General features: G+C 33.7%; 1 long non-coding RNA gene across 1 annotated transcript; it reads right to left on the bottom strand.

The window, feature by feature from the left end:
- On the bottom strand, positions 1-2,130 carry LOC122197195 (uncharacterized). Its single transcript, XR_006189914.2, has 4 exons — positions 2,064-2,130; positions 1,747-1,974; positions 1,493-1,564; positions 1-988 (listed from the first exon to the last, which is right to left on the bottom strand). It is a non-coding gene; the product is annotated as an uncharacterized LOC122197195 (long non-coding RNA).
- Positions 2,131-4,772: the final 2,642 nt, after the last annotated feature.

The following is a 4,772-nucleotide window of genomic DNA, read 5'->3' as shown; positions in this document are numbered from 1 at the left end:
CAAATATAACAAAAAATTTAGATAAGTCAAAGAAAGAAATCTCAGATGCAAATAAGGAAACCCATTTTAAAATCATTCTACATTCAGATCTAGATCTGAAATACATTTCATCTAGAAACAACAATCCTTTCCCTCCATATCCAAAAATCTAATGCTCAAAGGTCGGAACTTTCCTGTCAGATCTTCATGTAACAACCATTACAAAAGACTCAAACAAAAATAGTACTAAACTATACACAAGTATAAACCATCAGAAACTAAGATCAAAGCACATCTGATCAGAAAAAAAACTCAAACAAAAATAGTACAAAACTATACAAAGAAACAAAAAATAAATAATAATACGATTCTCAATTATAAAACACAAACAAAAATAGTCCAAAGCAGCCAGCCACGAAAGCAAACCAGGAGAATAAGCCAACAAACCACCATGAGTTGATACAACCAAACTAACACAGAGCAGGAAAGCAACAGAGGCAAAACCAAATTCACCAACCAAAACCACTGCAAAAAAATTCCACAACTGTAGACACCCCAGCTGAAAAAGAGCAAGGGGGTAAAAATGTCCAGAATCCCTAAAACATAGCAGATCACCAGTAAAACACATCCAAATAATAACAGAAGCGACAAAGAAGTCCAACAAACATAAAACTTACACACACACCCCTAAAAAACCCTCCCACCACAAGAACCACACATCATGATGCATACAGATATGACACTAAGACCCCAAAACAAAGAATCCATCCCCTGCAGAAATATGACAAAGTCAAGGTACAAAAAAGTTCGAGATAGGAGACATATACTATCATATATAATTAGATATGGATCAAAATAACTAATTATTAAAGTAAATATGCACAAAAAAATTATTAGTAATAAAATAAATTGCTCTTGAACGACCACCAGACGAAATCATATTTTCTTTAAGCTGACTTGGGAGCTCCCCGCTATCCCTACTGATTGATGCTGCCCAAGAACCTGACCACTAATAACAGCACAAAAGAATAACAATGTGTGTGATGTGACCACCATTCAAATAACATACATATCTTAAGGGGCAAAACAAACATATCATAATAAGACATAAGTATATAAATATTAAACATAATTTTTAAATCAAATATATTATACGGGTTGTCAGGTTTACACATGAACCCAAATACTAATCCGAACACGACCCATTTATTTGACGGGTCAACCCAAACCCCTTCATTTACATCTCATGTTCACCCCTAGATGTTCCTACCACTAAATAGTGAGTAGGGCATGTTTGTCAAAACTAATTGCTAGTTGTTTCATAGCCGAAAGCTGGAACATGGATAACATTGTAACAAAACAAAGTAACAATTAATGTAATGTTATCGACTTATCTCTATAGCATTTATGTTAAGAATTCAATAAACACCAACATAAAATGATCCTCAATCAAAATGAGGGAACGTTTCAAAAAATAAAATTAAAAGAATGATAAAGTTTTTACACAACTTACCTAAATAACAACAAGCCATGCTACTTGCAAAATAATGTCTCTCGTGTTTCATTGCCTGTTACAGAATTCACCCTGAAAATACACAAGCAGTGACTCCTTTTTAGAACTCCACATAAAAAAATACGCAGAGAAATGCCTTTTGATCTTCTCTTAGAGAGACATTAGTGAAATCTATCCAGAATAACAAAGTTTTTTATAATACTGAAAGAAAAATAAAAAAATGATCTTTTTACAGAATGTAATTGTATTTATACCTGCGCCTGTTATGATTGATTCTTTGTATGATGTGTTCCCTGTAACCAGTGCTCCTTCCAAGTTAGCATTTGTCAAATTCGCCTGTAAAAATTCGAGAAAAAGGGCGTCAATTAAATTCGTTTTTAATAATCATGTAGTGATTGATAATTTGAAGGATTTTCTCCCCTTTGCTACGTTTGCTATTGAGAAATCTGCGCCTCTAAGATCTGCATCTGAAAGATCAGCTCCTGAAATCATGCAATAAATCATTACTTTCAAAATCTCAAATTGGCATGGTGTTTTGTTAATGATTTTAAGATTAAAATGGATGAAACACCTGTTAAATACGAATCAAAGAAGCTAGCTCCAGCTTGTCTCAAAATCGACTGGATAAAAAAAAAAAGAGGGGGGGGGGGGGGGGGGGGGGGGGGGGAATTAGGTGAGTCATGCTTGGATGTAGTGTTTAGGATTTCCTCTTTGTATGTGTAAATGCGTTGAGTCTTTCCTATAAATAGGAAGTGATTGACTCCCATTATGTAAGAGTCCATTTTGGAGTGTTAGACTAGAGAGAGAAATTGTATACAAGACCCATTTGTATATCCTTTCTAGATCTAATAAGAGCTTACAAAGATTTATTTACTTCTTGTGTTCTTGAATTTGTATGATGAATCACTAGATCTTTCCTAATTTCGCACATGCCATCATAATCAACACCACTACAATTGGTATCAGAGCGGGTGTTCTGGATTTGATCAAGAATTGATTCTTGATGACTATTTTGATTTGGTGATTCTTATTGTTCATTGATCTTCGTGTTTTAGAGAGTTTTTGGATTCTAGAAATCGAATTCATCTTTGATTCTATTCATAATTCGATTTTCTTCACTAGAATTCAAGTGATTTTTATTTTCTCTCTCTAGAAAACTCATTCAAAATCACTTTCTCTCTCTAGAAATCTTCAAGTTTTTTTTGTGATCATGGTGCGTTTGGAGTATGATTCTTGGATTGTAATCATTGAAGGTGTGAAATACGAAATCAACGAATTTCAATTCTATGGATTATTGTTGAAAGGAGGTTTGATTTCATGGGATTCTTTGGTTTCTTATGGAGGTTTGAAAAATAATCATGGAAGATTGATATTTCAAAAACTTTCGAAGATTGAATGTTTGTATGATCTTTCCATGTTCATGATAGCTCGTAGCAAGAATCAAGAGGAAGGAGAAGAAAGAGACTCGTTTAATAAGAGTTACATTTCTCTTGTTGAAAATCCAAGTGATCTTCAAGCTCTTATGTTTGTTGAAGATGTTCTTGATGATCATCATGTTCTTGATGTTCAAGAAAAAGGAGTTCAAGTTGATTCTCATGATGAAAAAGTTTTTTGCTCAATTGGAGTTCAAACCGATGATATATTGTGTTCTTGTGATTCGTTTGAAGGAATGATTCCTTATCGGAAGCCGGTGATCCAAGAAAATCATAAGTATCAAACTCCAAAAGATTTGATTCAAACTCAAAATGTTGATGTTGTGAAAAGTGGGTTTGTTCATGAAGTCAAGTCTTCAAGATGCAAAAAGATGATAAAGAAAAAGAAGAAGAAGATGAATCGGAAAAATAAGCGGGTTTACTCACAAAAATCGTCAAATGTTGTGAAGCCAAAATCCGTGAAGCAAATTTGGGTTCCAAAGCAACAATCTCCAAAGATTGCATTGAATTTGAAGTCAAAACCCAAATGTGTTGGTGGTTCTTTTGAAGATGTTTTTGGATCGTTGAAGAACACGAAGAACACGAAGAACGAGTTGTACATCTCGCATGGTGGGTGGTACAATGTTCGATTTGGAGATTTTCTCATTCCGACAAAAGAACCAAGATCTTCCAAATTTGATACCTTCGTTGAAAATGGATCTCGATTCGTCAAAAAGGTATCACAAATTCTCAAATGGATTCCAAAACATCCATGATTTTGATTCGTGCTTTGCGTTTTTCATTTTTGATCATTTTGTTTCGTTGGATCTAATCCGTTTCAAACCCCATTGATGATCCAATACATTTTTTTCTAAGATCAAAGCCCAAATCTCAACACAATTTGTAAACCTTTTATTGTTAATTTCGAGTCCAAACAAAATTGATCCAAATTTCTTATCTGTTACAATTCACGAAAAATTAAGCCCAAAATTTCACTGTTACTGTTCATAGATCCGATGACCGAGCCCAAATCAAAGCAAATATTAGATCCACTCATTGTTCATTTGTATTTGTTTTAATCTCGTTTAAATCACGTTATGTTGCGATATCTTTGCTGAAGCCCAAATTGTTGTTCCTGATTCATCTAGCCACACACTTTACTGAGTTGTACAATCTAATCATCATCATTTTGATCTTTAGTTCTGATTTCATCTTTTTGTTCCTAATAATCGATCGATGATTGTTGTTTGTGAGATTCGATTTCAAATGATTTGTATGTGATGAAATCGATTTGCTTCAGGTCATAGAGTAAAAATCGACATTTGGATCTTGATTTTGATAAATTGAATCAAGAACACATGAGTATATCGATGATTGATTTTGGATTTTGAATGTTATCAACGAGTTATACTTGAATGTCGATTGATTTTGTCATCTGATGTTGAAAGTCAAACTGTAATCAAAAGTCAAAATCGATTTTGGAGGTTGAATTGGAGTTTTGGGAACGATGGAAATGAAGTTAACAAAATTGATGATTTCGTTATTGGGAAGATAGATTGTGAATCGAAAGTGAAACTCAGAATGAGATTGCTTGGAATAGAAATTGAACCAGGTCGAAATCAATTTTGAGAATGGGTCACTTCGATCGAAACAGATTTCAAGATGGTTGAATCAATTTCGACAGGTACCTGGTATTGTTTGGATTCAATTTTGACTAATGATTGTTGTAAAATCGCTTAGAATCGAAACTGGAATCAAGGTACTTGAAGTCGATTTTGATTATTACCTGTAATCGTTTGGAAATGTTGGAATCGAGTGTTCAATTTCAATATCGAGTTGATTGGGAAGATAGATTTGATATTCTGTGC

Source organism: Lactuca sativa, chromosome 3 (genome assembly GCF_002870075.4).
Source record: "Lactuca sativa cultivar Salinas chromosome 3, Lsat_Salinas_v11, whole genome shotgun sequence".
In the NCBI taxonomy this organism is placed as follows: Eukaryota; Viridiplantae; Streptophyta; class Magnoliopsida; order Asterales; family Asteraceae; genus Lactuca; species Lactuca sativa.
Note: the sequence above shows the minus strand (reverse complement) of the source record. Positions and strands in the feature narration are given on the sequence as shown.